The sequence below is a fragment of the Tachyglossus aculeatus genome, chromosome 1, assembly GCF_015852505.1.
Source record: "Tachyglossus aculeatus isolate mTacAcu1 chromosome 1, mTacAcu1.pri, whole genome shotgun sequence".
Lineage (NCBI taxonomy): Eukaryota > Metazoa > Chordata > Mammalia > Monotremata > Tachyglossidae > Tachyglossus > Tachyglossus aculeatus.
In genome coordinates this window covers 75,192,787-75,219,418 of record NC_052066.1, presented here as the reverse complement: position 1 = coordinate 75,219,418, position 26,632 = coordinate 75,192,787, and the positions used below count along the sequence as shown (strand labels likewise).

Below are 26,632 nucleotides of genomic sequence, written 5' to 3'. Positions count from 1 at the left end.
ATTGCTATGTATATAAATTCAAAGTGAAATAAAATGTAGCCAGAGCACACATGCCATGCACTAGGTAGCATACTAAAATATACTACATAGGCTATATATTCAAAGGTTTATTGTATATGTATTATACATATATGGATATTATATATAAGAATCTAATGAAATACTTTTCAATCTGAATATTCTTTGATTTGTGAACAGGGTTGTGCCATTATCACATAAGCTGATACCTATCTCTGCCAAATGCCCTATTAAACTGAAACTTTCCCTTTATCGAGCCTCTTATATCTGAACACTGGGGTAGGTCCACAGATGGAATGAGCCAAGCTAAAGAACTGGAGTTTGTCTGAAATAAACTATTTTAGTTGCCCTGCAAATTCATATTGCTCAAGCTGTAAAACTCACTAGAGTGATATATTAGGTGCTGAAAGTGTATATTGTGCTAACTATAATTATGCCATGGCTCTTTTTAGAATGCATTGATTTCACTAAAGTGTGCATTTAATCAATAATGCATATTGAGTGCTTACTGTGTACTGAGCACTGTCCTAAGCACTTGGGGGACAACAATATAACAGAGTTGGTAAACACATTCCCCACCCACAACGAGCTCACAGTCTAGAGATTATTTCACAGATAAATCTATCAGTTTAAATTAAATTGTCTCTGTTTCTGTTACATCTTAATTGATTTTGGAAAGGTATTGGTTTTTTCCTTGATATGCTCTGATTATGAGATAATCATTAGTTTAAATTTACTTTTGAAGATTACATGTAAATCAGGGCTTGAAAGGTGGGGAATCCAAAAGAACTCAGTTCCCCTTATCAAAGAGAATCTTTTAACATTAAATGCAAAATCAAGAGTAGAGCAATAATCAAGTTGCAAATATATTCACAGGAAAGTCAAGAAATGGGAATGAAATATTCACAGCAACATGAATTCCCATAATGTGTACAATGTCCGTATGAACTGCCTTTTAGATCCTGAATGAGTCATTTAAAATATGAGATAGCCCTGTGTGGGGGAGATTAGCCTTTCACTTTCCAAGTTTTCAGATTGCAAATTCAATTAAATCTCACAATAAATAGGGTATGCATTTAATTTACCACACTGAGTTAATTTTACTGTTAAAGTGAAGTGGTATCTTTCCTTTCATTGCAAAGTTCATTTTCTCCAGGATCAAACACTTTCAGTTGGCTGTTAATGTAAGTTTTCACTATGTGTTTCAGCTAGAACAATGACAATTAGGGCATTTCCTTTGGACAACGGAAGCCTAACTGACATCCGTGAGGTACGTGAACAGTGTCAGAATGGATGACACTGGATGGATAAAATGGGGATTAAGACTATGAGTCCCATGTGGGACATAGACTATGTCCAACTTGAGTAACTAGTATATACCCTAGCACTTAGTACAGTGTCTGTCAAATAGTACATGCTTAACAAATGCTATTAAAAAAAATGTGGCAGAGCCGGAATTAGACTCTGACCTCCAGACCCAATCTCTTTCCACTAGGGAACTCTCAAAGTACACTATGGATGCTGGCTTGGGTATGGAGAAGCAGCATGGCTCATTGGAAAGAGCATGGGCTTTGAAGTCAGAGGTCATGGGTTCAAATCCCGGCTTCGCCAATTGTCGGCTTTGTGACTTTGGGCAAGTCACTTTACTTCTCTGTGCCTCAATTACCTCATCTGTAAAATGGGGATTAAGACTGTGAGCTCCCCGTGGGACAACCTGATCACCTTGTAACCTCCCCAGCACTTAGAACAGTGCTTTGCACATAGTAACTGCTTAATAAATGCCATTATTATTATTATAGTAACCCCTCAATGGGCCTGGGGCTAATAGATGTTGTGGGGCTCCCCTCGTGGCTTATGTGATGGCATCATGTCATACTTCTATGGCTGATTAGCACCCCACAGAAGAGGTTCCCAGCCCAGCAGATATTGACCACTCCTGCATGCCTATTGCTCATATTAATGATCATTAGCAACCCTTAATGAGAAGCAGCATGGCCTAGTGAATGGCGAACAGCCCTGGGAGTCAGAAGGACCTGGGTTCTCATCCCAGCTCTGCCACTTGTCTGCTGTCTGACCTTGGGCATTTCACTTATCTTCTCTGTGCCTCAGTTACCTCATCTGTAAAATGGGGATTTAGACTGTGAGTCCCATGTGGGAAAGGGACTATGCCCAACCTGATGAACTTGTATGCACCATAACTCTTAGTAGAGTGACTGGCACACAATAAGCGCTTAGCAAAAACCATTATTTGTTATTATCATTATTAATCTGGCTATTAATAATATTAATTAATATTATCTTGGTCAGATGTGGGGCAGGTGCCTTCTAGGAACCAGAGCAGGTGAAGTTCACCTACGGTCAGCTGCCAGCAGCCAAGGGTGACAGATAAAGGGGAGGAGAGGCAGGACAGAGCTGCGGACGCGGTATAACCGGGGGTTCTCTCCTCTTCCTGACTCACTGAGCTAAACTGGGATTTTCCGAGCTCTGTCAGCTCCAGCCGGTTTCCCCAGCAACAGGAGGGACACTAATTAGGGAAAGTCATGTCCTATCTTTCTGTGCTTTAGGGCTGCTTTTAGTAGGATTGGGATTGGAGTTGTGGCAGCAGTTTGCACAGCAGGGGACAGCATTTTGGAGATCTTCCTTTAGCCTGTGGCCCCTGGATTCATCCATATGAGCCTGGATGCATGATTATTACCAATCAGCTTCAAAGCCCTACTGAAAGCTCACCTCCTCCAGGAGGCCTTCCCAGACTGAGCCCCCCTTTTCCTCTGCTCCGCTGCTCTTCATCACCCCTACTCCCTCCCTCTGCTCTACCCCTCTCCCTGTCCCACAGCACTTGTATATATATGTACGTATTTATTCTTCTATTTATTTTATTAATTTGCATATATCTATAATTATATTTATTTATATTGATGTTACTGATGCCTGTCTACTTGTTTCGCTTTGTTTTGTTGTCTGTCTCCCTGCTTCTAGACTGTGAGCCTGTTGTTGGGTTGGGGCTGTCTCCATTTGTTTCCAAATTGTCCTTTCCAAGCGCTTAGTACAGTGCTGTGCACACAGTAAGTGCTCAATAAATACGATTGAATGAATATCACATTCAGCTCCAGGTTAGATGTCTTCTAGAAACCAGAGCTGGTGCAGTTCTGAAGGCCCAGAAGATATTAAGCTGTTTTCCAAAGATCTAGAAGGTGGTGTTTTTTAATTCTTTTCTCAGGACAAGTGATGGGAAGAACATAACACCTGACTGTCTGTAACTCTAATTCCTAGTAATTTTATAAAGCACATCACCAATTTCCAGAAAGCAGCTCAGCCCTTGAAGTATGTCTAACTTGTTGGATGGCTGCATGTGCAGAGATCCTCACATAATGTACGACCACTTGATTAACAGAGATTTGTGTTAAATGGGCTGCCTAGATGCAATCGAAGGGGATATTTGAGATTTTCACCTCAAATTATCACTCTTTTCATGGAACAAATAGAAACAATCAAACAGAAAAATTCAGGATCATTTTTGAAGTGAAATCAGTTTTGTCACAGACAACTTTTCTTCCTGTAAATCGAGCATCAGCATAATTTACAGACTCCACAGAAGCAATTTAAGACTTTAATTCCTTTTCACTCTAAAAGGAGCTTCCCTGTAGGTATTTTTTTATGATATTTGTTAAGGCCTTACTATGTGTGAGGCACTGTTTTAAGTGCTGGGGTAGAGATGGTTAATCAGATTGGACACAGTCCATGTCCCACATGGAGCTCACAGTCTTAATCCCCATTTTACAGGTGTGCTTGACTATCAATCAATGCTATTTATTGAACGATTACTGTATGGACAGCACTGTACTAAGTGCTTGGGAGAGTACAAGAGAAAAGAGAGAAGCTGCGTGGCCTTGTGGAAAGATCATAGGCGGGGAGTCAGAATACCTATGTTCCAATCGTGGCTCTGCTGATTTTCTGCTGTGTGATCTTAGGCAACTCACTTATTTATCTGGGCTTCAGGTCTCTCATCAGCAAAACAGGATTAAATACCTGTTCTCCCTCCTAGTTAGACTGCGAGCCCCAGATGGGATCTGATTATCAGGCAAAGCAGTGTGCCTTGGGAGTCAGAAGACATGGGTTCTAATCCCCGCTCTGCCAGTTGTCTGCTGTGTGACCTTGGACAAGACACTTAACTTCTCTATGCCTCTGTTACATCATCTGTAAAATGGGGACTAAGAGTGTGAGCCCAACATGGGATAACCTGATTACCTTGTTTCTACATTGCTTAGAACAGTGCTTGGCACATAGTAAGTGCTTAAAAAGTACCATTATTATTATTATTATCTTGTATCTACCCCAGTGGTTAATACAGTGTTTGACACTAAGTGATTAGCAAATACCACAATCAGCATCATCATTTTAATACTACAAGGTCAGTGGACACATTCCCTTCCCAAAATGAGCTTACAGTCTAGAGACTTGGTGGCAAGCAGGGTAGAGCTCAAACTGAATTTCAGAGAAGGAGCATGGCCTACTGGATAAGGCATGGGCCTGGAAGCCAGAGGACTTGGGGTTTAATCCAAAGACCTGGGTTCTAAATCAAGGATTTGTGTTATAATCCCAGTTCTTCCACTTGTCTGCTCTGTGACCTTGGATAAGTCATTTCACTTCTCTATGCCACAGATCTTCTAGACTGTGAGCCCACTGTTGGCTAGGGACCATCTCTATATGTTGCCAACTTGTACTTCCCAAGCGCTTAGTACAGTGCTCTGCACACAGTAAGCGCTCAATAAATACGATTGAATGAATGAATGAATACTTCATCTGTAAAATGAGGATTAAGACTGTCAGCTCCATGTAGGACAGTGACTGTGTCCAACCTGATTTGCTTGTATCCACCTCAACGCTTAGTTCAATGGCTGGTATATAGTAAGAACTTAAATACCACAAGTATTATTATTATTATAATTATTATTATTATTATTATTACAGATGAGGTAACTGAGGCTCAGAGAAGTGAAATGACTTGCAGGCAGAGTCGGGATTAGAACTCAGGCCCTTCAGACTCTCTGGCCCATGCTCTATCCACTAAACCATATTCCTTCTCTAGATTCCATCATCTACTAAGATGGACAGTAAGGAATGCAAACTGATGGAAATAGTATTGAAGTTTTCTTGAACTGTCGGTGTTTCCCTTGGGTTCCAGATACATAATCAGGTTTTCATGGACCATCACCTATTCCCTTTGTTGACAATAAAAAGATCTTCAATTTCTGAAGTAACAGGTGAGAAATGTTAAATCAATCACACTTACTGAGCACTTACTATGTGTAGAGCACTATATTAAGTGCTTGGGAGAGTACAATACAACAGAATTAACAGACATGTTCCCTGCCCATAACACCTTTACAGTCTAGAGGGGGAAACAGACAGTAATATGAAAAAATAAACAATTTATAATATATAATTTATAGATATGTACATAAGTGCTGTGGGGTTGGGGACAATATTTAGTGCAAAATGTCCAATTGAGGTGTAAAAACAACACAGAAGGGGGAGAGAGCAGGGGAAAAGAAGGCTTAATCAGGGAAGGCCCCTTGGAGGAGATAATAATAATAATAATGGCATGTGTGAAGCGCTTACTATGTGCGAAGCACTGTTCTAAGTGCTGGGGGGAATACAAGGTAATCAGGTTGTCCCACATGGGGCTCACAGTCTTAATCCCCATTTTACAGATGAGGTAACTGAGGCTCAGAGAAGTTAAGTGACTTGCCCAAGGTCACGCAACAGACATGTGGCGGAGTCGGAATTAGAACCCATTACCTCTGACTCCCAAACCCATGTTCTTTCCACTGAGCCACACATGCTTTGAAGGTGGAGAGATGAGTAGTCTGGCATATCTAGAGGGGGAAGGAGTTCCAGGCTAGAGGGAAGATATGGGAAAGGAGTCATGGGCATGAGAAGCAGCGTGGCTCAGTGGAAAGAGCATGGGTTTTGGAATCACAGGTCATGGGTTCAAATCCCTGCTCTGCCACTTGTCAGTTGTGTGACTTTGGGCAAGTCACTTAACTTCTCTATGCCTCAGTTCCCTCATCTGTAAAATGGGGATTAAGACTGTGAGCCCCAGGTGGGACAATCTGATCACCTTGTAACCTCCTCAGCACTTAGAACAGTGCTTTGCACATAGTAAGTGCTTAATAAATGCCATCATTATTATTATTATCATTATTATGGATAAGATAGACAAGATTAGGGCACAGAGGGTAAACTGGTGCTAGATGAGCGGAATGAACAGCCTGGGCTGTGGTAGATTAGTGAGGTGAGGTGGGGTGGGGTGAGCTGATTGCTTTAAAGCCAAGGTTAAGGAGTATCTTTTTGATGCAGAGGTGGATAGGCAACCATTGGAAGTTTTTGAGGAATCAAAGAGCTGAGAACCAGGTACAGGTTGATTCCTTTGACCCCCAAACTTCTACACTCTAAAATTCACCTTGTGGAAGCCACCTACCCATTCACTCCACAAAATTAAAATCAGGACCGATCCTGGTTCTAGATTTTCCCATGATATTTGACCATCATGGGCCACGTATTCGGGATTTGGGACCCAAGGGAAACATCAAAAGTTGAAGTAAACTTCAAAGTAACTTTCCATTAGTTAGAGAAGGTGCACACAAGTTTCAGAGGCATGTTACATAAGCTTTCCCATCAGAAGACACGTCTAAGTTGACATCCTCTTTTCCTTCTTCCATCCTTTTACTGACCATTCATTTGTATTTTCCATTTACAACCTGCTTCTCAATATTTAGTTAATTCTCTAGACGTAGTAGATACAAATTTTTCTTAAGAAGCAGTGTGGCTCAATGGAAAGAGCACAGGCTTTGGAGTCAGAGGTCATGAGTTCAAATCCCAGCTCTGCCAATTGTCAGCTGTGTGACTTTGGGAAAGTCACTTCACTTCTCTGGGCCTCAGTGACATCATCTGTAAAACGGGGATTACGACTGTGAGCCTCCCATGACAAAACCTGATCACCTTGTACCTCCCCAGTGCTTAGAACAGTGTTTTGTACATCATAAGTGCTTAATAAATGCTATTATTATTATTATTATTAAGGTAAAGAATCCTTAGGAAGTATGTGACCTTGAGCAAGACACTTAATTTGTGGCTCATTTTCCTCATCTGAACGATTCAACACCTGTTCTCTCTTTCTTACACTGAGTCCCATGTGGGACAGGGACTGGGTCTATCCCAGAACTTAATCAATAAATCATTTTAAGAGCTTTCTCTATGTAGAGCACTGTACTAAGCACTTGGGAGACTACAATATAACAAAATAATGATAACAATAATAATAATGGTATTTGTTAAGCACTTATTATGTGGCACGCACTGTTTTAAGCACTGGGGTAGGTTATAAGGTAATCAGGTTGTCCCACATGGGGCTCACAGTCTTAATCCCCATTTTTCAGATGAGATTACTGAGGCCCAGAGAAGTTAAGTGACGAGTGGTGGAGCTGGGATTTGAACCCACGTCCGACTACTCCTAAGCCGTGCTGTTTCTACTAAGCCACAATAATAGATCTTACAGTCTAGAGGGGGATCCAGACATTGATATATGTGAATAAATTACAAATATGTACATTCGGGCTGTGGGCCTGAGTGCGGCGTGAATAAAATGTGCAAATCCAAGTGTAAGAACAAAGTAGAACGGAGTGGGAAAAGAGAGAAAGAAGGGTGACTCTCAGGCTTAGTCAGGGAAGGCCTCTTGTAGGAAATGTGCCTTCAACTTGCTTGGTATATACATAAGTGCTAAAGAAATACCACATACTTATTGTTATTATTATTAAAAAGTGTTTTAGCTTTAGATTGTCACCAGCAATCAGGTGACAATCAGTTTATTTTATTTGGTGTATATATTTTGTTTTGTTATCTGTCTCCCCTTTCTAGACTGTGAGCCCGCTGCTGGGTAGGGACCGTCTCTATATGTTGCAAACATGTATTTCCCAAGCGCTTAGTACAGTGCTCTGCACACAGTAAGCGCTCAGTAAATACGATTGAATGAATGAATGACTACAACTTTCCATTTTGAGTTTGGATTACACAGGAGACAAAGATTTTGTTTGAGGTTGGGGCTGGGATGGAGCAGGTCTCAAAGAGCTAGAAGGTCAGAAAGTCATCATCATCATCATCAATCGTATTTATTGAGCGCTTACTATGTGCAGAGCACTGTACTAAGCGCTTGGGAAGTACAAATTGGCAACATATAGAGACAGTCCCTACCCAACAGTGGGCTCACAGTCTAAAAGTCACCGTCCGGGGTCTTGGAAAACCTGACTGGAAACTCTCAGATCTCATTAGAGATCAGTGACGTGACCAGCTCATAAAGCCCAGGGGCCAACTGCTAGGTGCTCATCCACCTGCCGGCACTCTGGTACTGATTAATTAATTAATTAATTAATTAATTAAGGCATTTGTTAAGCGCTTACTATGTGCCGAGCATTGTTCTAAGCGCTGGGGTAGATACAAGGTTATCAGGTTGTCCCATGTGGGGCTCACAGTCTTAATCCCCATTTTACAGCTGAGGGAACTGAGGCACAGAGAAGTCAAGTGACTTGCCCAAAGTCACACAGCAGACAAGTGGCGGAGCCGGGATTTTTTTAAGAACATTTTTAAACTGATCACCACTGAACCTCTTACTGCCATAGTTCCTGCCGTCCAATTCCCCAACTGGATGTCAGAGATCATAGCGACCTGGGAGGTGAAGGGGAAGGGCTCTAGAGGAATTGTGGGGAGACGGGGGAAGCTGCATGGCCTAGTGAATAGAACACGGGCCTGGGATCAGAAGGTCATGGGTTCTAATCCTGGCTCTGCCTCTTGTCTCCTGTATGACCTTGGGCAAGTTGCTTCACTTCTGGGCCTCAGTTACCTCATCTGTAAAATGGGGATGAAGAGTGTGAGCCCCAAGTGGGACAAGGACTGAGTCCAACCTGATTTCCCTCTATGTATCCCAGCTCTTAGAACAGTACTTGACACTTCTAGACTGTGAGCCCGCTGTTGGGTAGGGACCATCTCTATATGTTGCCAACTTGTACTTCCCAAGCGCTTAGTACAGTGCTCTGCACACACAGTAAGCGCTCAATAAATACGATTGAATGAACATAGTAAGAGCTTAACAAATACCATCATTATTATAGGTTTCCCTCCCACCAGAGAGAGGCTCTAGGATCAGAATAAATTGATGAGCTTCTGCCAAACAGTGCCAATGCAAAACACACAAAATGCCCTACTGAGAGCTCACCTCCTCCAGGAGGCCTTCCCAGACTGAGCCCCCTCCTTCCTCTCCCCCTCCCCATCCCCCTGCCTTACCTCCTTCCCTTCCCCACAGCACCTGTATAGATGTATATATGTTTGTACGTATTTATTACTCTATTCATCTATTCATTTTATTTGTACATATTTATTCTATTTATTTCATTTTGTTAATATGTTTTGTCTTGTTGTCTGTCTCCCCCTTCTAGACTGTGAGCCCACTGTTGGGTAGGGACCGTCTCTATATGTTGCCAACTTGTACTTCCCAAGCGTTTAGTACAGTGCTCTGCACACAGTAAGTGCTCAATAAATATGATTGAATGAATGAATGAAAGGTAGGGAGGACTAGTTAGGCATCACATTACACTCATACTTGTCATGGGTCTCTCCTGGCCCAGTAGTTGCCACAAGGTAGCTGGCAACTCTAAGACGTAAACTCCTCCTCTAGACTGTGAGCTCCTTGTGTTAAATGTCCAGCCCTTAGCAATTGTTTTAGAGAGTTCGTTTGAAAATTATCATTACTCTGGAACACCTGAAAAAATCCCCATAATAATAATAATAATAATAATGGCATTTGTTAAGCACTTACTATGTGCAAAGCACTGTTCCAAGCGCTGGGGGGGGATACAAGGTGATCAGGTTGCCCCACATGGGGCTCACAGTCATCATTCCCATTTTACAGATGAGGTAACTGAGGCTCCAAGAAGTTAAGTGACTTGCCCAAGGTCACACAGCAGACATGTGGGGGAGCCGGGATTTAAACCCATGACCTCTGACTCCAAAGCCCGGGCTCTTTCCACTGAGCCACGCTGCTTCTCCATGTCATCCCAATCATGCTGTTGAATAGTTCCTATCTTTCGATACCTCTGCACTTATCTAGGAAGTTATGCTTTAATTTCTGTTATTCGTGCTTTGCGCTTTGCACTTTACTTCTAATCTTGTGTTTACTTTCATTTATTCATTCATTCAATGGTATTTCTTGAGTGCTTACTGTGTGCAGAGCACTGTACTAAGTGCTTGGGAAGTACAAGTTAGCAACATGTAGAGACGGTCCCTACCCAACAGTGGGCTCACAGTCTAGAAGGGGGAGACAGAGAACAAAACAAAACATATTAACAAAATAAAATAAAGAAAATAAATAGAAAAAATATGTACAAATAAAATAAATAAATACATAAATACAGTAATAAATACATACAAACATATATACATATATACAGGTGCTGTGGGGAGGGGAAGGAGGTAAGGCAGGGAGGATGGAGATGGGGAGGAGGGGGAGAGGAAGGAGGGGAGCTCAGTCTGGGTACTTCTTGTCCATTAGCCCCTCAAGGGCAGGGATCTCATTTTATATTTTTCTCTTCTAGTGTTTGGTAAAGTGCTCTGTAAACACTGTATGCTTAATAATCACTATTATGATTGTCTGCTACGTGACCTTGGGCAAGTTGCTAGGAGGCCTTCCCAGACTGAGCCCCCTCCTTACTCTCCCCCTCCTCCCCCTCCTCATCCCCCCGCCTTACCTCCTTCCCCTCCTCACAGCACTTGTACATATGTATATATGTTTGTACGTATTTATTACTCTATTTATTTTATTTGTACATATTTATTCTATTTATTTTATTTTGTTAATATGTGTTGTTTTGTTGTCTGTCTCCCCCTTCTAGACTGTGAGCCCGCTGTTGGGTAGGGACCGTCTCTATCTGTTGCCAACTTGTACTTCCCAAGCACTTAGTACAGTGCTCTGCACACAGTAAGCACTCAATAAATACAATTGAATGAATGAATGAAAGTTGCTTAACTTTTTTGTGCCCCAGTTTCCTCATCTGTAAAACGGGGATGCAATAACTATTCTCCTTCCTAATTAGACCATGACCCCTATCTGGGACAGGGACTGTGTCTGACCTGAATTTCTCGTATGTATCACAGGCCTTTGTTAAGTGCTTGGTACATAATAAACACTTAACAAATACCATAATTATCTTTACTATTATCATCATCTCATCACCACGGTATTCATAATACTCCTTAAAACCATTCAGGAAAATGCAAAAATAAGTGTTAATATGACCGTGGTGACAACTTAATAAGAATTGTATAATTTATTAAGTGCTTACTGTGTGCTTGGCATTGCACAAAGCACTGTGTCGGATATGAGCAAATTGAGTTGGACACAGTCCCTGTCCCGTGTGGGGCTCACAGACTTAATCCCCATTATACAGATGAGATAACTGAGGCACAAAGAAGTGAAATGATTTGCCCAAAGCCATGTAGCAGACAAGTGATGGAGCCGGGATTAAAACCCACGCCATGCTCTCCCCATGATACCCAACTTCATTTAGCCTCTCTATGCCTCAGTTTTCCTGTTCTCCCTCTTAATAATAATAACAACAATAGCATTTATTAAGCAGTTACTATGTGCAAAGCACTGTTCTAAGCGCTGGGGAAGTTACAAGGTGATCAGGTTGTCCCACATGGGGCTCACAGTCTTGATCCCCATTTTACAGATGAGGGAACTGAGGCAGAGAGAAGTTAAGTGACTTGCCCAAAGTCACACAGCTGACAGTTGGGGGAGCCGGAATTTGAACCCATGACCTCTGACTCCAAAGCCCGCTCTTTCCACTGAGCCATGCTGCTTCTAATTATTTAGACCGTGAGCTGCATGTGAGGCAGGGAGTGTGTCCAACTTAATTAACTTGTATTTAATTAACTTGCATCTACCCCAGCACTTAGAACAGTGCTTGACATATAGTAAGTGCTAAACAAATATGATTTAAAAAAAACTTAATAACTGGGATAGATACAAGATAATCAAGTCAGACAGTCCTTTCCTCGCATGGGGTTCACAGTCTGAGTAAAGGGAGAACAGGTATTTAATCCCCATGGTGAAGAAACTGAGGCAAAGAGAAGTTAAATGACTTGCCCAAGGTCACACAATAGGCAAAAGGTGGAGCCAGGGTTAGAACCCAGGTTTCCTAACTCCCAAGCCAGTGTTTTTTTTTTCCTTTAGGCCATGCTGCTTCTCATCAATAACTTTGTTATGAACAAAGATGTTGAAATGATAAACGTGATCTATTTAGGCTACAGGATAGCCCGTGCTTCCATCCGTCATGGTAAATGAATCAGCAAAGAAAGATCTGTATCCGTTAGGTGGGTACAATGTTTGCTGAAGTGTTACAGTCTAAGTTGTATTATGATCTGGAAGGACACTGACCTGGAAAGACATAGTAATTGGTGTTCAACAGGGATCAGCCCTGGAGCCATCTCTAGTAAAGTCTCAATCAGTAATCCAGACAAATAATAAATGAAGGCATTTGTTAAACTCTTATTATTTTCCAAGATAGGCCAGACATAATCCATGTCCCTCATGGGGCTCTCAAGAAATAATTAATAATAGTGAGCAAGGAAATGATATGTCTCCGTCCCCATGCCCCCAACACACACCTCCACATCCTCCAGTACACACCCTCCTTCCCCAAAAGAACTTTCTACCAAATACTACAAGCAGCATATCTTTACTCCCTCACAGTTCGAGTTCACCAAGTGAAAAATGAAAAATAAAAGCATCTCTTAGAGAAAGGAATTAAACAGACAGGTACAACTCAGTTGTCTCTTTTGTTTAATATTTTCCAGGTTATGGATGTGTAAAAGGTTTGCCCTTCTTAATTCTTTCACACTAAAACTGACAATCAAAGTTAAAAGGCTGACAAAAAAGAAAAGAATAATCTGACTTTTTTGTAAGGGTGGGGGAAGGTGATAATCTTCAGAAAAGTGTTGAAATGAAAATTTTAGAGTGTGTAGGAGTGAGAGGAGGAGCAAGAGAGAGAGACAAACATATATGTGCTTAAAAATGAGAGAGCAAATGGACACACAAACTTTTACAAAATTAATTCACAAACCATCAGGAGAGTAATAACAATAACAAACAAATCCCTCTAACCTGAGTATGACAGCCACAGAGGAGAGGATTGAGGATGACTATTGATAAGAATCAAATCCACCAAGATGTCTTTTATGTTTGTGCAAATAAGCAATAAATCTGAAAATACTCTCTGGATACAAGCAACAAGATCCAAAACAATCCCTAGCTCATCTCCAGCCCAGTAGAACCAGGCTATTGCTAAATTACCCCACAGTCTCCTGCGGCTTGCTTTATCCCACTATCAGGAAAACCAGAGCTGGTACACCCTTAGAGTTGTAAAACTCATATTCACTAGTCTCTCCTTCCTTCCAGGGGATATAGGACAAGAATGGTCAGGGTGGTAAGTGAGAGAGGATCTGAGAATGAGAATCTAAAGCCATCAAGGGCTTCAGTTCTACCCAACACCCATAAAAATGAACTTGTCCCTAATGAGAAGTTTATTTATGCACACTAGTGAGTAAAAACTGAAGAATTATTTGGATAACTGATCAGATTGTTGCTGCTAATTCAACCTTATAAGTGGCTATGTATGAGACTCACCCTGTGTCCAACCCAATTTGCTTATATCCACACCAGCACTTAGTACAGTGCCTGGCACATAGTAAGTGCTTAACAAATACCATAATAATAATACAACAACTTGCTGTTCATTGTCATCTTGCATCTGTTACTGTGTTTATATTCACAAAGTCATCTGAGTGTCTGCCACCTCTCGTCTCTCTCACCACCATTACTGGTGCCATTTCCACTCCACCTCCACTTTCTCCTTGCCACTACTAGAGTGAGGAGGGTGTGGGGGTAGATGAAGGGGGAGGAAAAGAGAAGGAAGGATGAGGACAGAGGTTTATACAAATGGGAACACTAGAGGTATGCATTTTAAAGTTGTACTCCCACTTCGAATGACCTAATTTGGAGAAAGTTGCAGTGAACAACAATTATTTTTATATTCCAGAAATGTGTGTTTCCAATAGAGAGAAATCAAATTTGCCTTAGGCAATTTGAATTCTTTGTGGCGGTAGGAATCGTATTGTCACTTTAGAAAGAAGTAATGTACCTGAGTTAAGCAGCTGACATCCTAGGATCAGGAGGTCTAGAACGGTCTCTGTGTGATGCTATAACCACATTTTGATGTCCTAACAGGGAATGTTTATTTTGTTGGACAGAAATTGTTCCAAGCAGATGAGTTAGAATCAACTCAGTTTCATACGTGGGAATCTTTCTTCTTTTCTGAACCAGAGACTCTCCAGGACAATTTAATTCTGCCCTCTCAAACACCCAGAAAATTTCACTTTCTTTTCCATCGTAGATTTCTTTCTCCATTGTGGGTACCAAGTATCAGCCCCAAGACATCCCTTTACCATTTTTCTCACCTCAGGGAGAATGGGGTGCCTCCCTTTAATGGGAAGAATTTGGGATGCATAGGCTCCCTTTTACAAAAGTAGACCAGAACCTTTTCCTCAAACCTCTAATTGAGGGGTTTTGAATGGCCAGGAAGGGCTCAGCAGAAAAATCTTCCCAGAAGTCCATGAAGGGCCAGGGAAGAAAAAGGATGGAAAAGAGCCTAAAAACATGAGTACAACCATCTTCTAAGGAGAAGCTGAAGTGTACATTATGGTTAAACACTGTGATTCCAATTGTTTTATTTAGAGAGGTCTTATGAACAATACACACCCTGCATATTTGGAATATGGGAGTTTTTCCCTTTCCTTTCCACACTCCTTTACCCACCTCTCTCACAACACAATCCTTAGCATCTCACAGAGGGATTTCAGAATGAATGTGAAGTTTTCAAATGAGAAAAAAGAATTTTGCACAATGATAAAAAATAGATTTTTCTGTATACAAGTGCCACCTACTATGTATTTAGCCTTATCAAAATAATGAATGCATACTAACACAAACATAGACATACAACAGACAGTTTTCAAGTACAGACTTGGAATTAGTGACTGTGTTTAGGTTTTTATGCAATGACTTTCCTAACAGAACTATTAACATTAAATATAACTAATGAAAGCAGCCTTAGGCAGCCTGGTCTCTTTAGCTCAGCAACATAAGAAGAATTAATGACTCAGTGGAAAAGAAATGCCTCTCCACTACTCTGGCACCCTTGTTTCTCCAGTAGTTGTGATTGTCTGACAACCTCATATACTCTCTTCATTTGAGTTATCAAATATCTCTTAAGACACAGATTTTGATGTGTTAAGCACAATTGGCTTAGAAACATATGGATAAAAATTCCCTTAAGAACCTGTACATGGAATTCCAATTAAAAGAGCGTATTTAGAGAAAAAAGTCCATTTGAGCTTTAGTGAAATACAAAAGATTTTAAAAGGCTTGGCATATCTGAACAGGTCTAACTCTCTAGCAGCTTTTTTAATAGCAAAGATTCTAAACATTCTTTGTCTAGAGACCACGAAAAGTGAAAACAACCTCTCAGCCAACTCTTATTATTTACACTCACAAAGGGAATGCATTACATGGGTAATCAAAAACTAGGGAGAACACAAAATCGAACGGGATTTTTTTTTTTTATCCTGGACCATTCATTTGCCCAAAATACTTCATTAGTACTAGGTACACTTAATTATTTAAAAGTCCCCTCTCATACTATTAAACATGTTAGCTGAGTGGGTAAGCACTTTCCTGTAAATTTATAGCTGTCACTTGGGCTCCAAGATGATTCTATTTTCAGAGAGATTTGCATCAGGGTGTGTGAATGTGACTGTTATAATAGTTGCATAACTAATGTTCTCTCCCTCACCACAGGTGCATGCAAAGATGACACTTTATTGCACAAGTGTATCTGCAACCCACAATGCCTGATGTCATTTTAATTTTTTCCTCTCACAGGAGTTTCCAAAGCCACTGCTCTAAGAATCATTCCATTTCAGATGGCTACACACCCCACTAGTCCATCTTTAGCTGCTGTCTTCCCACTACCATGACTATGCTACCTCATTTGGGGTCTTTCTTCAACAGGTTGACTACATTTCCATTAGCAGTTTCTAAATTTTAGCTCCCTATACAGAAGCTGTTCGAGTAATCATCCCTCTAAAGTTCCTCCAGAAAAGTTGAGATATAACTAACACTCTGGCAATATTAGCGGTTGACTTGCCTTCTAACAACTCATTGTGATTCTACCTTGTCCCTTTGATGTTAAATAAAGCACATAGGTTGTGATAGTGAAACTACTCAGGAAGTTGAATGTAGCAACTGTGATATGCTTAGCCTTCACAGTCATGGAGAAGGTTTTATGTCTGTTGGTTTTCTTTGGTATTAGGTGCTTACTATGTGCCAGGCATTGTATTAAGGGCTGGAGCAGATATAAGGTAATCAGGTTGGACACAGTCCATGTCCCACACGGGGCTCACAATCTTAATCCCCATTTTCCAGATGAGGTAACTGAGGCACAGAGAAGTGAAGTGACATTCCCAAGTCACACAGCAGACAAGTGGCAGAGCTTGGATTAAAACAAAAGTCCTCTGATTCCCAGGCCCATGCTCTTTCCACTGGGTCACATAGTTTCAGTGCTCCTAATGTGTAGGAAACATGTCTACTAATTCAGTTGTAATATATTCCCCCCAATTTCTTTGTACAGTGCTCTGCACACACTAAGCACTCAAAAAATAGCACTTATTGACAGATTGGTGGAAGGAAGGAACATGTTGCCACCAGAGCTGCAAACTCCATAATTCCAAATTGTGGTTCATTCTGTTTTACCTGGACTTTCCTTACAAACTTTCAAAACTGTCCATCTCTTAGAGGCAAGAGCCCGGGTTTGGGAGTCAGAGTACTTGGGTTCTAATCCCGGCTCCGTCACTTGTCTGCTGTGTGACCTTGGGCAAGCCACTTAACTTCTCTGTGCCTCAGTTCCCTCATCTGTAAAATGGGGATTAAGACTGTGAGCCCCACGTGGGACAATCTGATTGCCTTATATCTACCCCAGCGCTTAGAACAGTGCTTGGCACATAGTAAGCGCTTAACAAATATCATAATTATTATTATTAAAACTGTGAAGGGAATAGGCCATTCCATCCCATTATCCTGCATACTATCGTGTGCCTGTTGATTTGTTAGCTATTTATTAACCTACAGCTGCCCAGGAAAGTTTGTCAAGTTTTTGAGACACGGTGGTATGGCTGGTTAGATCAGAGCCCAGGATGCTGTGTCTGATCCATTCCTAGAGAAGCAGCTTGGCTCAGTGGAATGAGCATGGGCTTGGGAGTCAGAGGTCATGGGTTCTAATCCCGGCTCCGCCACATGTCTGTGTGACCTTGGGCAAGTCACTTAACTTCTCTGACCCTCAGTTACCTCATCTGTAAGATGGGGGTGAAGACTGTGAGCCCCACATGGGACAACCTGATCACCTTGTATCTCCCCCAGTGCTTAGAATAGTGCTTTGCATATAGTAAGCACTTAACAAATGCCATAATAACTATTATCATAATTATTAATAATATAATATATCACATAACAATATATTGAATAATTATACATTTATATAATCAAATAATCACATTAATTATATAATATATTATAATATATATGATATAATATATTATATTTTAATATAACATATCATGTTATATATCACATAATGCAATGTATTATATATTCTAATATTATATTATATTATATATCATGTGTTATAATAATATAATAATAATAATTATTATTATTATTATTATTAGAGAAGCAGCATGGCTCAGTGGAAAGAGCCTGGGCTTTGGAGTCAAAGGTCAGGGGTTCAAATCCCAGCTCTGCCAATTGTCAGCTGTGTGACTATGGGCAAGTCACTTAACTTCTCTGTGCCTCAGTTACCTCATCTGTAAAATGGGGATGAAGACTGTGAGCCCATGGGACAACCTGATCACCTTGTAACCTCCCCAGTGCTTAGAACAGTGCTTTGCACATAGTAAGCACTTAATAGATGCCATTATTATTATTATCATTATTATTATTATTAATATCATAGAGTAAAACAGGGTGCAATAAGGGCCCAGTTGTTGTAAAATGCATTCAATGCAGACATGCTGGAAGGGGCAAAAAGAGACCTCTATGGAAGTGCTACCTCTGTGAAAACCTTCCAACTCAATAGAGTGCAGCATGGTCTAGTGGAAAGATCCCAGGCCTGAGAGTCAGAGAACTTAAGTTCTAAACCCGGCTCTGCCACTTGTCTGCTGTGTGACCTTCAGCAAGTAGCTTATCTTCTTTGTGCCTCAGCTTCCTCATTTGTAAAATGGGGATTAAGACTGAGTACCATTTGAGACAGGGACTGTGTCCAACCCCATTATTTTTTCATTCATTCATTCAGTCATATTTATTGAGCGCTTACAGTGTGCAGAGTACTGTACTAAGCACTTGGGAAGTACTAATCGACAGCATACAGAGACGGTCCCTACCCAACAATGGGCTCGCAGGCTAGAAGGGGGAGACAGACAACAAAACAAAACAAGTAGACTAAGATCATAGGTCTTAGTACAATGCTTGACACATAGTAAGTGCTTAACGAATATCACAATTATTATTAGTAGTAGTAGTATCATTATTATTATTATTATTATTATTATTTTTATTATTATTACTCAGAGGCTATGAGTTCTATTATTCAGAGGTTGTGGGTAGAGAAGCAGTGTGGCTCAGTGGAAAGAGCACGGGCTTTGGAGTCAGAGGTCAGGGGTTCAAATTCCGGCTCCACCAAATGTCAGCTGTGTGACTTTGGGCAAGTCACTTAACTTCTCTGTGCCTCAGTTACCTCATCTGGAAAATGGGGATTAAGACTGTGAGCCCCCCGTGGGACAACCTGATCACCTTGTAACCTCCCCAGAGCTTAGAACAGTGCTTTGCACATAGTAAGTGCTTAATAAATGCCATTATTATTAATCCCTGCTCCACCACTTGTCAGCTGTGTGACTTTGGGCTGTGTGACCTGGGGTAGGTACAAGGTTATCAGGTTGTCCCATGTGGGGCTCACAATCTTAACCCCCATTTTACAGATGAGGTAACTGAGGCACAGAGAAGTGAAGGGACTTGCCCAAAGTCACACAGCTGACAAGTGACAGAGCTGGGATTCAAACCCATGACCTCTGCCTCCCAAGTCCGGGCTCTTTCCCCTAAGCCATGCTGCTTCACTGCTGCTTAACAAGCACCAACAATATTATTATTATTAGAATCCCTGAAAGCAGATCACTGTGCCCCGAAAGCACACACCCCAGAAGACATGCAAATGATTGTAAGCCAAATCCTTGAATCAGCCAAGTAGTAGGTGCTTAACAAATACCAACATCATCATTATTATTATTATTAATATTATTATCATTATCATTATTAAAAACAAGCCCAAAGAAAATGGAAGGAAGACCTCAGCCTGCACCTGGAAAGTCATATACTCAACAGACAGGTCCTATTGACAACAAAGAACTACATGTCACAGAATTATATCACCTAGGCAGCACAGTGTCCAACGATACAACATTTTAGATTGTGAGCCCACTGTTGGGTAGGGACTGTCTCTATGTGATGCCAATTTGTACTTCCCAAGCGCTTAGTACAGTGCTCTGCACATAGTAAGCGCTCAATAAATGCGATTGATTGATTGATTGGACAAGAAGCAGAGAACCGAGTAAGGAAAACCAGCACATCCTTTGGAAGGCAAACAAGAGCATGGTTACAGTGTGGTATCAAGCTCCAGAATGAACTGAAGGTCTAGAGAGCTGTAGTGCTGTCCAGCCTTTCTATGCTTGTGAGACATGGATCCCACACAGGTGGCTCCTTGAACCATTCCTTCAGCATCATTTACAGGCCATACTCAACATCAAATGACAACATCACAAATAATGAAGATCTGGAATGTAGTCAATCTCCAAGGATCAAAGCCATGTTCACCTCAACACAGCTGTGTGGGTAGGACATGAAGAGAATGAACCAAAGCTGAATACCCAAACTCTCTGTAGCGAGCTGTAATCAGGAAACTGAGAGCTAGAAGGGCAGAGGAAACATTTTAAGAACACGGGAAAACAATGCTGCATCTCAGCTGAAAACTGGGCATCAGTTGCTGAGATTAAACCTGAGTGTTGCATTGCTATCAAGAGGGGAGTCTTCAAACGAAAGTTTCAGTTGGTGTGGGAGTTGGGGAGACAAAGGAGAAAAGAGCATTACGTGCTGCAAGCAGTCGTTATAACACAGAACAACCTTTTTGTTTAAGAAATGAGACCTGAATGGTGGGTCCCACATTGGCCTTTTCAACCACACTCAAATCTAAAGGTGAATTTCACTCTCAGTGATATCTTTGTTGACTTCACAGGACAACTACATATAATTGCATGCATTTGTTTTCATCATTTTCATCGGTGCTTTTATTCTCACACTTATCGTATACTACGCTTGACACACAGTGAGTGTTTCACAAATATCATAATACCAAAAAAAAAATCCCTGGTATTTGCCAGTTCACATCCATTCATCTACTCAATTAATTCCTTTGTTGCAGGAACCATGTCTTTACCTTCTGTTGTATGTTCCAAACCAACTATTACATTGCCTTCTACACAGTGTCTGCCCCATCAATGCTTTTTTTGATGATGCTGATGACTGGTGAGTTTCATTAGAACAGGTCGTTAGTCAGAACTTGGCCCGTGATCAGACCGTCTCTCCAAGGTTCGCCCCCTGATATGACCTTCGTGTCACCTTCCCCCTCTCTCAGTTTTCTGTCTGTTGTCTGTTCACAAAAGCTGCTTTTGTGAGTTTTTCCTGTATGTCCCTCTTGTGTTTCTTTTACTGTGTCATCCTTGGCCATTTAAAAGGCAAATTGACGAAGCTAATGGGAAAATGGATACACGTCTAAAAATACAATGATAAGAATGAAAGCACGAACAAACTAAAATTCCTTCCAGTCTGTAAATTCACTTCCCACCACTCCTCATTTCTGGTTCCACTGCCAGATACAACACCAGTGCTTCACTCTAAAATCTCAAACTGTTGCTTGCAGGAATCAGGGAACTGTTTCTTTCCGTTATCAAGCTAAAATGCCTTTGTTCTACTAAGTCTAAATTAAAAGGGCTGCTTTTCTCTAGTTATTTCATTACTTAATTTTTCCTGAGGTGTCTAGTTTGCATTATTTACTGTGTTGAAATATTACCCTATTCATGATTGGTTTAACAATCAATGCTTCAATACGCTTGAGGCCCTGTAAATCTGTAGTGCATTACTGGTATGATTCCCAAGGATATTAGCTGCATGAAGAAAGCAGGAGCTAATTAGAAAAAACAGTTTTGTAAAATGTGAAATTCAATGAAAGCAAGAACCACTGACCAAAAAATACTCTGAAAGGAAATGAGAACAAGACGAACTGGTGGTGATTACTTTGATTCATCTTTGAGAGTGATTTTTTTTTCTGGTATTTGTTAAGTGCTAACTTTGTGCCAGGCACTGGACTAAATTCTGGAGAAGACAGAGTCAGAAGAATCTGGGTTCTAATCCTAACTCCACCACGTGTTGGCTGTGTGACCTTGGGCAAGTCACTTACCTTCTCTTTGCCTCAGTTACTTCATCTGCAAAATGGGAATTGAGACTGGGAACCCTGTGTGGGACAAGGACTATGTCTAACTGATTTTCTTATATCTAATCCACTGCACAGTAAAGTGCATGGCACGTAGTAAGTGCTTAATACCACTATTATTATTATACAAGCTAATCAAATTGGACACAGTCCATGTCTCACAAGTGGCTCAAAGTCTTAATCTCCATTTTACAGATGAGGTAAATGAGGCGAAAAGAAGTTGAGAAATCTGCCCAGAGGACCCGACTCCCAAGCCCACACTATTTCCACTAGGCCACGCTGCCCCTAATCTTTGCATTTTTCCATAGGCCTGGTCATCCAGGCAGAGAAGTAAGATTAAAAATATTCCTCTTCAAGGTCTCTGGACCCCAGAACCATCTAACAACAATAACAAAGGTCGTGCTTCTGATGAAAGGCAGGGGTTAGGAGATCCGACCCCTGGCTCCTGTAATCATCAATCAATCAATCAGTGGTATTTACTGATCGCTTACTATGTGTAGAGTACAATGCTACAGAGTTAACAGACAAATTCCCTGTCACCAACAAGCTAAATGAGAACCGGGTGGCCTAGTGCAAAGAGCACAGGCCTTGGAGTTGGAGACCTGTGTTCTTATCCCAGCTCTGCTATTTACGGGCCTCAGTTTTCTCATCTGTATAATTGGAATTAACTATCTAGTCTCCCTATCCCCCTAGGTATTGAGCCTCATGTGGATCAGGGACTGTGTCCAACCTACTTATCTTGTATCTCCTTCAGTGCTTACTAAGTACAATGCTTGAAACCCAGCACTTAACCAGTATCACAATGGATTATTGATGAAAACCAAAATAACAGCCAGGCACATACTAAGTGGTTAACAAATGCCGTAAGAATTTGGAGACTGTGGAGTCTGACTCTTCCCTCTTCCCATTCTCATCTTCCCTAAGACAAGGGAAGAATGGACTGCCTCTAGTATGTGCAGGGACACATAATTCTATCCATTAATGGTACTTATGGATCACTCTAGGGAGACAGATGCTGAATATAAATTATGGGTAAGGGAAGCAACTGAGTATAAAGATATGAACATAAGTGCTGTGGGTATGGGGGGAGGAGAAGGGCCTTTGTGCTTAGGAGAGAGGACTCAATAGGATAAGTAAGCAAAATAGGGTGAAATAAGGTGAGGAGATGGCAAATTCTTCAGGGAAGACTTCCTGTGGGAGATATTAATAGGGTTTTAAAGATGGGGAGACTGATGGTCTGTCGGATGTGAAGAGGGAGGAAGATCCAGGCAGGACGGAGGGTATGATAATCAATCATTCAATCAATTATGTTTGCTGAGCACTTATGTGTACAGGACCCTGTACTAAGCGTTTGGGAGAGTACAATATAACAGCCACATTCCCTGTCCACAATGAGCTTACAGTCTTGGGATTTGCAGTTTAGAAGGGACAATCACTAACTAGACCCCACACTCAGGAGGGGCAAGAGGAACACAGAAGGCAATGGTTTCCTAAGTGCCCCTTAGGAAAGTTAAATGAGTAGGTACTATAGCCTTATATGGGATTAATTTGGACCGCAGTTAATTAGGCCAATGGTTTGAGAGGATAAAGTGTGAGCAGCTAGCTGGGGAAGGAAGACCTTCAGCCATTTCAGACTTTAAGGAGGTTTCGTGGATGGTCAGGATGTAGGGAATGCTAAGAGCTGTGGCTCTGGAACAACAGAGGGTACAGGGTGGTCTGTGAGAAATATCCCAGAGTGTTAGGCTACCCTGAAGGTTTCCAGGTCTGATGGTTAGGACTCTGAAGGAGCAAGGCTCCCTCCCATGTGCCAGAGAAATGGCACAGATCTTCCCTGGCAACCAAAGTACTCTGGGAAGGTAAGACTGGAACAAGCAATGCCCCAAGAGAGGAGGGGAAACAACAAGAGGATGTGAACCCCAATATACCTAGAGGAGAATAGAAAGGGTCCCAGAAGGAGAGGGATGAAAGTTTGGATTGGAATTCTTTTTATTCTCTGATTAATGTTTATTCATTCATTCATTCAATCGTATTTATTGAGCGTTTACTCTGTGCAGAGCACTGTACTTAGTGCTTGGGAAGTACAAGTCGGCTACATAATGTTCTGAGAATACTTGCAGGACAGCTATTAAAAGATACTGAGATCTTACCTTAGTGTTGGCCTGTGGTAGGGCTGGAGGATCAGCTCCCGATACCTGGAAGACGCATGGATCTGGGAAATATAGAGAGTGGGGAGGATTATTTTCTCCATGAGCTTCTGGGAGCCAGTCCCAGGAGAAAGCATGGTACCCCATTCTACCCCATCCTAATCCTCCTCAACCTTACAACTATCTTCAACACTGTCGCCCACCCCTTTCTCCTGGAAACATTATACAACTTCACTTCATTGACACTGTCTTCTCCTAGTTCTCTTCTTTTCTCTTTGGCCATTCAGTCTCAGTCTCTTTTGTGGGCTTTTTCCCTGATTTCCATCCTCTAACTGTGGGAGTCCCTCAGGGCTCAATTCTGGATCCCTTTCTACTCTCCACCTACACCCACTCCCTTGGATAACTATTTTGCTCCCATGGCTTCAATTACAATCTCCATATGGACGATTCCCAAATCTACACCTCCAGCCTTGTTCTTTGTCTTTCTCTACCATCTCAATTTCTCTCCTCCCTTCAAGACACCTCTACTTAGATGTCCCACAGACACCTCAGACTTAACAGGTCCAAAACAGAACTCAATTTCCCATCCAAACTCTGTCTTTCCCCTGACTTTCCATCACTGTAGACAGTACCACCATTCTTCCTCTCTCAAAAACCCTTAACCTTGGCATTATCCTCGACTCATCTCTCTCTCATTCAACCCACATATTCAGTGTCATCAAATCCTGTCCATTCTACCTTCTCAACATTGCTAAAATTTGCCCTTTCCATTCCATCCAAACTACTACCACTTTAATCCAAACATGTGTCCTATCCCACCTCGATTACTGCATAAGGCTCCTTGCTGACCTCCCTGTCTCCCGTTTCTCCCCACTCCAGTCCATACTTCAGTCTGCTGTTCTACAAAACATTCAGTATGTGATTCACCACACCTCAAGAACCTCCAGGGATTGCCCATCCACCTCCACAAACAGAAACTCCTTACCATGAGATTTAATGCACTCAATCGCCTTGCCCCTTTCTGATTTCCTATTATAACTCAGTCCACACACATCCCTCCTTTAATGCCAGTCTACACGCAGTAACTCAATTATGTTTATCTCACCACTGACCCCTCTCCCACAACCTGCCCCTAGTCTGGAATGCCCTCCCTCTTCATATCCTACAGGTGTTCACTCTTCCCCACCTTCAAAGCCTTATTAATAATAGTGATGGTAAGCGCTATGTGCCAAGCACTGTTCTGTTATTAAAAGCACATCCCCTCCAAAGGGCCTTGCCCACGTAAGTCCTCATTTCCTCTTCTCCCACTCCCTTCTATACTGCACTTGCATTTAGATTTACACCTTTCATACCCACTCCTAGCCCTAAAGCACTTATTTATATATTCATAATTTATATTAATGTCTGACTCCCACTCTCGACTGTAAGCTCAGGGAACATGTCTACCAACACTACTGTATTGTACTCTCCCAAATGCTTAGCATAGTGCTCTTTACACCGAAAGCACTCAATTATTAAGATTGTTTAATTAATTGATAAATTGGGTCCTTGAATTTTGTTATGGTGTATGTTAAGCCCTTACTATGCATCAAACACAGTTCTAAGTGCTGGGATTGATACCAGTCAGTCAGATTAAGCACAGTCCCTGCCCCACATGGTGCTCACAGTTCAAGTGGGAAGCAGAACAAATACTGAATCCCCATTTTACAGTTGAGAAAACTGAGGCTCAGAGAAATTAGGTGATTTGCCCAAGGTCACACAGCAGGGGAACGGCAGTGGGATTAGAACCCAGGTCATTTGACTCCCAGGACTGCACTCTTTCCTCTAGGCCATAGTGCCTCCCATGTTCAATCGTGACAAGTTTCTGCTTCATGTGTCGGTGGATGAACAAACATTGGAGGGCTTTGAGGAGTAGGGAGGACACATACTGAAAGACTTTTTAGAGCAATGATCAGGGCAGCAGAACTAAGTAAGAACTGGAGAGGAGCAAGCCTGAAGGCAGGGAGGTCAGTGAAGACTCTGATGCCCAAGCAGAGTAGGGTTACCATGACTGTTCCTTGGAGCAAAGTAAAAAAAAAGAATAAAAATTACAGTTAAGTGCTTACTATGTTCCAGGCACTGTACTAAACACAGGAGTAGAGAAGCAGCATGGGTCAGTGGAAAGAGCATGGGCTTGGGAGTCAAAGGTCATGGGTTCAAATCCCGGCTCCACCAATTATTAGCTGTGTGACTTTGGACAAGTCACTTAACTTCTCTGGGCCTCAGTTACCTCATCTGTAAAATGGGGATGAAGACTGTGAGCCCCATGTGGGACAAGCTCATCACCTTGTATCCTCTCCTGTACTTAGAACAGTGATTTGCACGTAGTAAGTGCTTAACAAATGCCATTATTATTATTATTGTTCTGAAAGGTGATCAGGTTGGACACAGTCCCTGTCCCACAAAGAGCTCGACCATCTTAATCCTATTTTACAGATGAGGTAACTAAGGCACAGAGAAGTGGATTGACTTGACCAAGATCATACAGCAGACAAGTCTTCTGACTTCCAAGCTCATGCTCTAGCCACCAGGCCGAGCTGCTTCTCTTGTGCTTGGACACTATGCAGACTCAAGGATGGACACAAATTTCACTCCTGTGCCCAAAATCAAGAAATCTTTCACCATCTATACAGGAGCACATAGCCCCATTGGAGAGGTGTCTGGAGCAGGTTACCA

The 26,632-nt window shown here is 41.7% G+C and overlaps 1 long non-coding RNA gene across 1 annotated transcript in view; it reads right to left on the bottom strand.

Moving 5' to 3' along the window:
* LOC119933044 overlaps nucleotides 1-23,962 on the bottom strand; it is a 170,546-nt gene extending 146,584 nt beyond the window's left edge. Inside the window, exon 1 of the long non-coding RNA XR_005452525.1 lies at nucleotides 23,921-23,962. This is a non-coding gene — a long non-coding RNA (uncharacterized LOC119933044). The remainder of the gene's footprint in view (nucleotides 1-23,920) is intronic.
* Nucleotides 23,963-26,632: the final 2,670 nt, after the last annotated feature.